This window comes from Cryptomeria japonica, chromosome 8, assembly GCF_030272615.1.
Source record: "Cryptomeria japonica chromosome 8, Sugi_1.0, whole genome shotgun sequence".
Classification (NCBI taxonomy): Eukaryota; Viridiplantae; Streptophyta; class Pinopsida; order Cupressales; family Cupressaceae; genus Cryptomeria; species Cryptomeria japonica.
In genome coordinates this window covers 601247615-601260915 of record NC_081412.1, presented here as the reverse complement: position 1 = coordinate 601260915, position 13301 = coordinate 601247615, and the positions used below count along the sequence as shown (strand labels likewise).

Here is a 13301-nt window from a genome sequence, read left to right as displayed (position 1 = left end):
GTTGAGCATTCTTTTCCAAACTACAAAGATATAGTACATAACAAAAACTAACCAACCTTAGTGTAGCTTCGCTCACTGTATCTCTCGAAACATCAAGGCCTCCTTCCAGCTTGCTGGGATCTACTCCTAGTTTTGCATAGTGCTCAGATTCAATTTTCTTCACTATCTAACTAGAATCCCCACCAACATTAGCCTCCCACCCACCCGCTAGAGGATCAGTGATAGATTTTAAGGTTTCGTTGTAAACCCAAATGTAGCGGTGCTCTGAAAATTGGAAAACTATATAAGTGGAATGTAGCGGTGCCCTGAAATGTGTGGTGGCTGGAAGAGGTATCAGGGATATAGATACATATAAATAACACTTAAACAATAAAAAATTGTCTCAACTTGAGGTATCCGTTATTTATATGTATCTATATCCCTAATACCTCTTCCAGCCACCACACATTTGGTCTACAAGATGATGAAAAATACAACATTAGAATGGCATTTCTCCATAGACTAACAAAGCAAAAATTTGGACCTCAATCATCTATTAAAGTTATTATATCATATAGGACATAATATTTATAATGACGAGAAATTATAACTGGTTTCTCTCTGTTGTTAACCTCTGGAGTTTAATAGTGTACCAAAGAATGGATGCTGGGATTGTGCATATCATAGAAATTCAACCTCTTCAAAATAATATTATTCTTGCTCAATTGACCAATCTCAAGATATGCATACATATTCCCTCTCACATCTAGCTACTTTCTCTTATAAGGGATTGGTATATGCTATCTATGGTCTCAGGACTAGCCCAGTCTATCGCTATCAAAGAATCATAGATTTATTCTCCCTTGCTTATATTCTTAAGGCCTATGCCCTGTCAACACAAAAATCAAATTAAAATTGCTTCAATAATTGTCAAAATGGTTCTAGTCTTTGATGAAAACAGCATGCCAGGGATTTTGAAACAGATCACATCTTCTTAGCTGGAAAAATTAAAGCCATTGATAGTAAAGTGTCCCGTGAGAATATGAAGCAATGGAAAACTGACACTTTCAGTGTATGCAAATGTAAGGCCTGTTGAGAGTTCAACCTCAAAGAATTAGTAATCTTAAGACATAAACACAGGCATGGTAATATGGAAGTGAAATATACTAGACTTGTGATCAAGGTAATTGTTGACTGACAGGCAGAGGTAAAAATCAGTATTGTTTGCTTGGATTTTAAGGACATTCCAATCATCAGATGACATAAAATGATAAATCCAAGCCAACTAGCTGCTAGATTGCTAAATTCTCATTAATTTTTAACAGCAAATTTCTCAAGAAAGAAATACTACGAAATAAGATCAACCATTCTCAATTCTGAAAAGTGAAAAACAAGGCAACTTACCATGGCTACAGTCCCTACAGTAAATAAGCATACTACAAGCCAACCAAAGCACACCAACCTTTAAAATAAAGGACTGTCACATTGTTGTCCATGCTGTTTCTGGATAAACAGCTCTCGGTTTCAACCTCATTATTGGTGCACATTTACACATATGTTAGGGCATGATGGAATTGAACCACCATCCTCCTGCTTGTAAAGCAGGTACTCGTCCATTGAGCTACCACCCTTTAAAAATAATTTTATCCTTCAAAATCTTGGGTCTCAAAACACCCTTTGGTTTTAATTTTATCCTTCAGAATCTTGGGTCTCAAAACACCCTTTGGTTTAGCAGTGAGTTTTAAGTCTAAATAATGGTTGAGAATGTGACCATTGCCAGTCATTTTGTGTTTTTGTATTGAACAACTTTTTGTTGCCTTGAAAATAAAACAAGTGTGTTTCTTCAATAAAACCTTACAATATCTATCTAGCTCTAGCAACACAAAGAGAATGTACCGAAATTTTGAACGATACATTTATGTTTGTGAGTTGGCACCTACATGGTCTGATTCTAATCCTCAGTGTGAACCTGTTCAATGCAAAACAAGTGTAAGTCATCAATCTTCAAACTACCCTCTTTCTAACTAAATTTAATCAAATGCTTAGAATAGATTCTAAAACCAACTCTTTCCAATCTTGGAAGTAATTTATAGCATATTATTCAATAAAGAAAGCCTGAAAAATAATTGCAAACAAATCAAAATCATACAGGTCAGTGTTTCAATTCACATCGGCTCTTGGTAGTCATTTTATCCATCATTTCAGCATCATCGATATACTCGTTGATACTTTCCAATATATCTGGAACATAAAAAAAAATCGTTTATATAATTGTCATTGACGAGAGAAGTATTCAACTTTTGGAGCAGCATGTTTAACCAATATGGTTGGGACTCTGAGAGGAGAGCCTGAAAAATTAGGATTAAAGCTGAAATAGAAGAGCTTAAGAATTAGGATTTAGAAACAATATTGTATTATGATAATCAAAGAACAATTCATGTTAACAAATATCCAATATTTCATACAAGTGGAGAGAACACTAAATCACATTTCAAAACAATAGAAAGCTTATCAAGATTATAATTTTAAAGTTCATTTGTTACAGATCAAATCCCAGATTACAGATATTTCCATCAATGCCTTGAACAAAAAAAGGTTAAGAGGTTTAGAGGCATACTGTGTATGATGAAGAATAAAATGATCAAGGGAAAGTGCTTGAATATTTATATTGATTTAGAGAATTATAAGTCAAGTTTAATATAATATTAAATGTCATCAATGTTGTATTTTAGTTGCCATGGTGTGTATGTAATGATTTTTTTTCTGTGTACATGGGAAAGAGGGAATCCAAAAAGACAAGTAAAAGATTTAATTTGTTGTCTGTTTCTGTATTCAATCTGCATTCAGAAGGTCACTAGTAATCATACAAAAACAAATAGTTCATAGCTAAGGCTTGAGGAATAGTAAATGATATGTACATGAACCCAAATTAAAATATAACTGTGAAAGCAAATTTTCTTGGTTAAGAAATGGTGCTTTAGGTCAATTCATTTTCATGTGAGTGGTTTTCTATAACTCTTCCTTGCAATCTTTTAAGTTTTTTAAAACAAGCTACAAAACTTTCGGTTCACTAAATTTGGGTCCTCTATTAACTAATTTCTAGCTTCACATAATTGTTCAACCACACCACATGTTCACTATCAGTATGTATCAGCTCTAAAGCACTATAGAACATATCATGGATCTTGTCCACGAATATATTTTATTATATAAATTGGAAAAAGATTTAGTGAAAATTCTCAAGCCATATGTTAAGTTACAATGGACACTGATCTATATAGAAATTATTCAGTTAAATCAACAGTACCTTCACATCATGTAAATCAATATTCACAAAGTGTATCAACCGTTCATTCAAAATTTTCTCTACCTAAAAAAAACATATATAAGTCATTCCTACATCTAGAAAATATGTTGAGTGATTTTATTAAAAGTAAACAGAATGTTTACAACGGGAAGAATATTATTTGTCCAAGTAAAAATAAAAATATGACAGCCTTTCTTCTTATTTCCACATGTTCAATACAAGTACATAGTACTAATTCTTGTATAGTAAAAGCTACATTAAGTACCTGGGAGCGAAGAAGTTCTTTATATGTCCCAAATTCTACAAAGCAATGGTATATTTAATCATCACAGGCCCTGTGACACATAGATTTGAGAAACCATGAAGAACAATACTTTTGAATGTCAAGATGTATGCTAGATAAGCATCTAATTTCAGTTATTTTTACATTTTGAGCACAAATTAATACATATAACTGTTACCTATTTTTGGTTTTCAGGACAAAAATAGGCTTAGATTAAGCCTTAAGCCTCTTTGAGAAAGTGCCTGAAAGCATTAATGTCTTGAGACCAGTAGAAAGCACAGAGCAGTGATATGTTCAAAGACAAATCAGGCTCATGAGAGAAGTAAAGGTCAAAGACATATCAGGCTCATGAGAGAAGGTAAAGGTGAATATGATGGTCATGAGACAGTCCTAATTTTTGTTTTAAGGATATTTCATTGTCAGTGTAGCAATGTTGATAAAGGAGTACAAACTTTCTAAGGAAGTTTTTAACTAGTCTTAAAGCCTAAATACAGTCATAGAGGTAAAGGTAATGTACACTAGGGCATAGAACTATACAAGTGAAGGCCATCATCAATATCAATGCCATGATACCATAGCTTATATTCATGTTGCAGACCGTAGCACAAGAAATACAATCTAAATGACAAAGTTTTGGAAGGCATACACAGTCATTATCAAAGAATTAAGCATGTGAAGATCACGAAAGTAATCATTAGCACCATATGTCTAAAGACTTAAAGGGATTGGAATAGACTAGCCTCTCCTTGCATGCACCGGTTATCAAAAAGCATTATGGCATCAAGGGCAGAGAGATCAATCAAAAGGATCAAACCATACTCCTGTAGCAGCACAAAACCCAAATTTGATAAGTCATCCACAACAATGATAGTGAATAGTGAGTATAAGATGAGGAAAGATTGAAAGCCATATTCATAAGACCACAAAGGATAGTCACCATCCTAAAAGATACAATGAGGTTTCTTTCAAAACCATGTCATTAGCAGTTCAAATACAGTAAACAGATGGAGTCTCATACTTAAGAAAGACAGGTATACCAGTCTAGAGAGCCACAGTCTCATCAAAATGCATTCTCAATAAAAAATATTGTGATATCATTGTCAAATCACAGACCAAATGGACCAAAGAGAATGAAGAAAAGACAGTCTTGGCATGTTATAAACCAACTCAATATATGATGTGATTTCAAACTCCAATGCAAAGAAAGAGATGATAATGATTATTACAAAGCATAGCAAGGATGCCATAGCTATTAATGAGCAAGGATTAAAACATTCAATGGGGATAGCACATGCAAGGGATTGATCCCAAGAACACAGAGACTGTTGAAGCAAGACCCAAACAGAACAAAGCCTTGTTTGGGCATAGGCACGTTTCAAATGACAATGATAAAGATAGTGTGATGATGGAGAATAGATTTTGGTTGCAACACTTTAAGGAGATCAGAACCAAGGAACAAAGGCATCAAAAAAAAAGTAAGCAACAAAATGATGGAAATGATAGTCTTCAAAGTCATTACAGAGCATCAAATACAGTGAGAAAATAGTCCTCAAGAGAAGTGATTACAATGTAGTTATAGTCAATAAGAATGAAAGTGAATACCATTCAAGATAGCTTACATAACACAGATCTGAGAAAGACATTCCTCATAAATCAGGCCATAAAGTGAAAGATCACTGTGGTACATAAAGAAACAACTGAAGTATAACAAAGAAATCTCGGCAATGAAAACAATACATTGGCAGGTTAATATTTCATCATAAAGGTCATAGTAGTGTGGGAAGACAGTCGCTAGGTATGTTGATCCAAAGATTAGTGATAGAGCTATCAAATCAATTACTGTCTAGATCAGCCACAAGAAAATACAGAAGAAAACCCTTGAAGAGTCATAAAGGCATTGCAGTCTTAGCTAGAGGACAGTATAGACAGTTGGCCATAGTTGGTATATTATAGCACTAAGGTCTTATCATTGCCTCGTGAGATGAAGGTAATATCAGACACCGACAATAAATATAGCCAACATAAGATCTGCAACAAAAGAAAGATCAAGGAGCAGTCCCAACTAGTCAAAGATAACAAGGGTCAAATACCTATGACAGTGAGCTAGAACAAGTTAGTGAGACATGCAAGCAACACAAATTAGGATTAATAATGGATAATAAGGACAGGAGTCCTTAATAGTCTCCATAACAAATACCAAAGTCATCATTCTCAGATAAACAAGTAGCAAAAGTTTTGAATGCCAATCATCACATCTCTAGGAACCATACAAGTAACCAGAGCTAGCTATGACTAGTAACTTTTCAAATCCTTGACAACATTGATACTAGACCCAATAAAGCATTGTTGGTGACAAGAAGAATATTGATTGACACATGTACCAACTAATCATCCTGTGTGGGTGGCAGAATGTTGAAAAGGACAGTGATAATTACCCTGACACAAAGTTGTAAATGTAATATCCTTGGTATAGAGTGTTGAAGTTATAGCTGCAATAGAGATATAAGATTCATGCTATCTTTGGTCTTCTTCTATACTTTAGGTTCCCAGGTTGATGCTGTGTTTGTATTCATATATTTTTCATGTTCAAGAGATGCTCTATTGGTTCGGAGTATTACCTGAGCATATTTATTTCCTCTCTGACATCTCTCATTTATTTCATATCGCAATCTTCTATATTATTATTTTGTCTTCGTCTTGGTGGCTTCCTTTACCTTTATCTATCTTGTACCACTTCGATGGCTTTCGTTTTCCTTTCGAAATTCTTCATTGTATATCTGAACGCTATGGTTGCTGTCAGTGAGATATCTATGTGACTGTCGATGACTTTTCCTCTACCATCGTCGAGTCTTTTTCACATGCTATCCGATTCATTATATAGATCGCTCTTCTATTTTCGTTGAGCTTTTTCTTCTTCTGCAGATTGAAGATCATATTGTTGGCTTATCATTTTTCTCTCGTAGTAAGTCAAGAGTGATGTGTATGGATTCTGTCAGAACAGTAATATTATATGTTTTCTGTGTTCAGAGTTTTCAGACTTCATGAAGTCTTATAGAACGTATATGAGATGTATCGTTTGACTTCTTTGTCATGATTGATTTGTAGGTTGTGATTGATAGTAACTTGAAACTATCAATAATTATATTCATTTTTTAGAGATATAATAAAATTCATTTTTGAGTGGGCTGGGTTTTTCAGAGTTTCTTGTGTTTGTGTTGTTCTTAAGTTTAGTTTTCTGCTATCTATTTATTCTGGTTCAAATTTAACATAGAGTTATCTACTTCAGCCATTATGAGTGAACATTCCGTTGTCCAAAAAATAAAAGAGCGAGTGCCACAAGGGAAAGAAACATAATATAACATGTGATGATGTTTTCATTGTAGATATTGATCGTCATCTGCTACAGAAAGTCCAAAAATGTTTGGGTTGCTTAAGGTGCATTCTTGTCCACTAGACACAAGTGATAAGAATCTGTGCCATCAAAGGAAAAACTTCTATGGTCAAACTCATATTAGTGCTTCAACAACACTAGAAAGTCTAGATCATTTGACAACTACTTCCCAAACAAGAATGGGTTATAACTAAGGGTGAATGATGCTAATATATGGATGAGGATCTCCAAAAGTGAAGCAATTACTCTTGTTATTTTTTCAATCTAGTCCATACAATCCATTGCATTCTCTGCCTACATATGGCAGAACACAATACAAACCCACAATGAAAGACATGAAAGATGTATCTAATTGTTTTTTGTGGGGTTTCAATTCAAAGATAGTTTTAACAATATATATAATAATCAAACCACACACCTGGAAAGTATATTTTTTTTTAGAGAAACTATCGTGAAACAAAACTGCAGATCAGTTTGTTCTGCATCCAGCTTAATAGTTGATGAAAGTAGATTAACAGTATGGTGTGCAATAGACCTCTCATCTTGTGATGGTCCGTGGTGATGAGAGGAAGGAAACCGACCAAATAAAACAGATACATGATCAGTTGCATGATGACCTATCTTAAGAGAATGCTGGAAAGCATTATCCTACAAAACATATCCATTAATCAAAATTTACAGAAAGAAAAACATATAAATTTCCTTACCTCAAAAATTGGGAATGATAAACATATAAATGTCCGCACCTAAAAAAATGTATGAATCAAATACCAGAAATGCAGCGGCCTTAATTGTCTTACCATTTGCTTGCCCCAGTCTTGTTGGCGGTAATAATACAATATTCCACAGCCATCGAGAACAAAGAATCTTCTCTTCCAGTCACCCCTAAAATTTGAAGAATGCTTGGAAAGTAAGCTTGCCTAATTGTTTGGATCTGTACAAGGCAGAAACTAGTAAAAGTTAGTTTCAAAGTGAATTTAAAAAACATCCTAGCTGACAACACTCAGTTATGTTGTAATAGTGCTCTTGGTCTATTCTAAGTCACAGATTCAAGATATTCTTATTTTATTATGACCTACAATGTAAAAATGCTAGAAGGTCCTGAAAATAATTAAATCAAATGGAGGGCAATGAAAATAAAAACATGATAACAAATTACCTTTCCCTTTGTAGTTGATTGCATTGCAGCTTCAATCATCTTGTGTGAACTTCTTCCAACAGCCTGTATATTATCATTTCATAATTTAGTATCACATACAAGCTAGATGAGAGTCATTTCATAATTCAATGCCTATCTAAGTTGGTATTCCATTTGATTTTTCAGTGTTCATATACAGACATGAATTGGGAATAAAATACAACTTTGTTCTTCCTGACCTGATTGTAGGCTCATGCCTCGAGATAAGGTTGAACTAAGTCTTTTCTTGGCATTACTATAATTTTTAATTTTTTTAATTTTTTGTTTGAGCACTACATTTAGTATGTATACGGAATACATATTACTAGCTTTTAAATAATGGTTGATGTCCTCTGAACCATGGTGGCCTAGAGCACCGAAGATGTTGACAAACTACGGGAAATTAGGTGGGCAGAATATTTTGTCTACAAAAAGATTTTGATCTTGAGTATCCTTGAAATTCAGATTTGTATTTATGAGATATGTTTAACAGAATGTCACCTATGCAGAGAAAAATCTGTGTCTAATCTCTTTTCACTATCTTTCTATCCAACTTCAACACAAATCAGCCTCTGGCTTGATGCACTCATGTAAGAACCCTTATGATAATGGCGATAAGCAAATTATTTAGAGAATTAAGATTAATCATTCATATAATATTTTGTTTCAGTTGATTGGTACAAACCTTACCTTTCAATCTGCTTGCATGTTTTACATATAGCTACAAACAAAACATTCAGATGACCTATGTGCAAGTTGATGGCAATTATGATTTTACTTTCAGCTAAAATATTTGGTAGTATAACCATTGTTCAAACTAGTTTTAAGATTAAATTAAATACATTTTCCATAGTTTCGTGATTAATGTAAACATGTAATTGCCTTTTTGGTGATTAACATTAGCAAAGGAGAACCAAGGGCATTTTGATGATTATGTTAATGAAAACTCTCATGCACATCCTAACATAAACTAGACTGTGACAATTTTGACAACTGGGTTTTGGCCGAGTTACAAATCATTTGATCTTAATCTGCCAGTTGAAATGGTATGCCCTTTTTTTGTATAGCACAACTATTAGATGTACCTATTTCTGCAGCTTAGCCTATTGACTTTTGCTACTTGATAAAGGTAAGATGCATAAAGGTGTTCAGGCAGTTCTATCAGACAAAGACAAAACATAGAAAACTTACATGGATATATTCTCTGGGTACTTGTAATGTTAACAGGAAGTTTGACCCTAAGCCTATGGAACTTGTTGCTACTACTTACCAGGTAATTGCCTTTTTGGTCGATTAGTGGCAGTTGCATTGTTTAGTTCATATAAAATGGCATTATAGGTCATTTTCTACTAGAGTCAATATTTTTACATATATGATTCTTACATTTAAACATATGTGATCTAATTCTCTTGGAGTATTTTAGCTTTGACTATGCCAAACAATATTAGTAGGAAAAATTGAAACAAAAATTGAATTTGAGAATCATAATTACATATATTTATATTTAAATATATGACATCTAATTCTCTTGGAGTGTTTTAGATTTGACTATGCCAAACAATATTAGTAGGAAAATTTGAAACGAGAATTGAATTTGTGAATCATAATTTCATATATTTACACTTAAACATACAGCATCTAATTCTATTCGAGGGTTTTAGATTTCAGTAAAGCTATCTCAGGGACAACACAGGTCTAGGACAATGCTGAAAAAATTGTTCAAATTGACATAGTTCCACATAAAGATAAGGGTAACTCTTTAATTTTGTAATCTAGAATATAGTACAAGATTGTGTGAGCATGCATGATTGTTACTAAATCGAGTTTGAGACCTTAGGTAGAAGGGTGTGATGGTTTATTTTTCAAACAAAATTATAGAGAAAATTTGGAACAGTTATTCAAATTACAAAAACATAATCACATATATTTACTTGCATGTGGCACTCAGATATATGGACTCAAGTTCTCTTGGAGTATTTCAGATATATTTACTTGCGTGTGATACACAAGAGAGGCTATATTACAGTGTCTCTAAGACATCATTGACCCAAGTACTTTTGTTTGTATATGTAAAAAAGGAAACAATGATGCAGGTCCTTCATTTCATGTAGTATTTCTATGGTGTTCATTAGCAAGATACACATAGGCTAGAGTAATGAATTTTCTTATAGTTTCTACTAGAAAAACTTGGTGTTGTAATTTTAAAATCAGATCCTATAGTTAGGTCCTCATATCAGACAGCTAAAATGTGTGGGTTTCTTCCACATTTACAATAAAATATGGTGCAGGTCAGTGATACATACTATACACATTGCCACTACCTATTTATTTATTTATTTCATTACAAATTCTATCTCTGGAGTATTCCATCTAGATAAATTCAACAAAATAGTACCAGTGGCAAACGCTGAAAATTGAAGTCATTTGAGTTCAAATTGTGTTATAGCAACAAGAACTGCTAAATTGTTCACAAACCTTTGTCATCTTTCTCCATGTTTCGTTGTTTTAGACTAACTACTGAACCTTAAATCTATTGGTGATGGGTAGCTATATTGGTTATAGCTGAACAAAGTCTCAATCATATGCGGAGCTCATCTTTTCATGGCTATGTTGTTTTTAGTTTCAGAAGGCACAGAAAAATACTTAATTCTTTCTAGATGGAGATGAATTTAGGATAAGGAAAGTGTTAAAACTTGTAACATGTAATTATAGAACCACAACAAAGATTGACCATGTTTACCTTTACAACTCCACATCTTGCATGATTTTTTCTAAAGCTTTTTGTATGGCTCATGGAATCCCGATTATTTGGCATGCAATTCTCTCATTTTTAAAGCACCAAAACAAAATGACATAGGTCACCACATCTATTCTCACGTAGTGAAGTCAATTTATGATATAGTGCAACATCCCAATCTCATTGAATTTTATGGATGTTGCATAGAGGGAAAACAACACTGTTGGCCTACGAATACATAGTATGCCTACCTGGCTGGGTATGCTTATCATGCGTTGCTATGCCTACCTCAGTCATGGGTATGCGCATTACAAGCTGGAGTCTATGCAAATTAAGTACCTCTACGAGAAAGGTGGATTTCAATTACTCATTGGGAAGAGGGGGGCCTGATTACCTATCTCTGCTATGAGAAAGGCTTGCGGAGCTACAACTGCGATAACAAGTTTCCCCCGCTAAAAGCCTTTACACAAAAAAGAGATTGTGCTCCAACCAAGAGAATAGAGATGGCGATTTTGTACGCCTATGGTGCTTCCATGCAGGGTGGGTTGGGGGGGACGTTGGGTGGGTCAGTGATAAAAGTGGTAGCATTAGCCCGTAGCTTATTTGGTATAGTTCAAATGTACTTATCTGGACTTGACCCTAGGGCTCTGGCACCGCTACTGAACCTGTTCAAGATCCCTAAACCTCTAGAAAATCAGATCAGGAGAATGTGCTTGGCACAAAGGGCAAAAATGGAGATTGTAGATTGGAAAACCCCTACAAGAATTGGGTCCTATAAGCATCTATTAAGAAAATCACGAGTTTCCTTCATGTTTGAAAACATGGATTTGAAACATACTTACCTCGATTTGACCCTGGGGCTATGGCACCGATGCTGATGTACGGAATTAAAAACCTGTTCAAGATCCCTAAACCCCTGGAAAACCAGATCTGGAGAATATGCTTGGTACAAAGGGCAGAAATGGAGATTGCAGTTATGCCCTTGCCATCCACTAGAAAACCCCTACACGAATTGTGTCCTGTTAATGAAGCCAATGGGAAAATATGGGCGGATTTTGGAGGTAAAATAAAAGCCATGCTATTCCTTCCCGCCATTGATAATAAACGTTTACATAAGAGCTCTGAATATATATAGTGGTGAGCAGGGCATTGCGCTGCATGGTTTAGTACAAATTTTCTTTTACATTGTTACCTTGTGAATGTTGTATAACCTTCAACCCTGTTGGAAATCCATAAGAGTAATATGTGTATGGAACTGTTAGAATTAGCGCCGATTCAGTTTTCTTCATGGATTTTTGGGTTTTCAATAAATATTTTTTAATAAAAAATTTGGAAAAAACAAAATTTCTATGGTCAAATGAATTCCACTTTAAATTGACTCCTCTTCACTTAAATTTAAAATAAGGAAGAGGGTTTAACAGATGCTTAAGTTTCAATACATGTGCATAAATATATAAAATACAAACCCATAGAGTTTGGGCTCGGACAGGGCAATGGTAGCGGAGGATGAATCCATGCTTCATGGTTGAAGCTTATGATAGCAAGAGTTGCAGAAAATGCGGTTTTGGCAGATATTAAAGTTGGAAATATTCTAGCTGATGCACATGCAAATGTGGAATCATAAGCAACGCACTTGAATCGTTTGATAGAATACCTTGAAGAGATGTTAAGGTAAAAAATGAAATGATTGCAAGGACTGCACAAAATGGATATGTTGCAAATGTTTTAGGAAATTTCAAGCAAGAACTTACCTGATTCGACCCTTGGGCCGGCTATGGCATCGAAAACTGTTGAAGATCTCAAACTCCTCGATATGGAGCTGGAAAACCAGTACACGAAATGACATCAGTTGGAGGTTCTGAATCACGGATGCTTCAGAATCTTGAGGTTCTGAATAAACGCTTGGTTTGTTGCCTCTGCTCTCGGTGCTCCTGCTTCCCCGTAGCTCCTGCCTCTGCTAGCTGGATGGGAAAATATGGGAGGATTTTGTAGGTTAAATAAAACCCCTCCATTCCTTCCCGCGATCCCGCCATTGATAATGAACACTGTGAACGCCTCGCATAAAGCCGCTGCCGTCGGAGAAGCATTGACATGTTGAGCTTAGTGATAGAAGAAAATAAAAGACTGGAGGGAAACAATATAGTTCTAGAAACGTGTTTTCCCTATTGTCTTAATTTTAGACAATTAAATAATAAAAAAAGTAGTTAAACAAAAAAAATTATATTTAAGACAAAAGTAATATTTTGTCTTAAATTAATGTCTTAAATACCCCTCTTGTGTAGTAGTGAAACACGAATGTAGGCATTAAAATAACGACTCAAATTTAATACGTTTACTTTACAAATTTGCTACTCATAGATACAGTTTAGAGTGTACGAACATATCAAAATATACGAACCCATATTTGGGTTGTATAAAAAATGTATG

At 34.5% G+C, this 13301-nt stretch overlaps 1 long non-coding RNA gene across 2 annotated transcripts; it reads right to left on the bottom strand.

Annotated features, from left to right (window-relative positions):
* Positions 1 to 502: 502 nt before the first annotated feature.
* Positions 503 to 12965, bottom strand: LOC131028073 (uncharacterized). Of its 2 annotated transcripts, XR_009358692.1 has the most exons (6): positions 12626 to 12965; positions 8120 to 8182; positions 7761 to 7894; positions 3552 to 3621; positions 2129 to 2220; positions 503 to 1948 (listed from the first exon to the last, which is right to left on the bottom strand). It is a non-coding gene; the product is annotated as an uncharacterized LOC131028073 (long non-coding RNA). The 2 variants fall into 2 exon arrangements; XR_009102565.2 differs by lacking the exon at positions 3552 to 3621.
* Between the last annotated feature and the right edge of the window lie 336 nt (positions 12966 to 13301).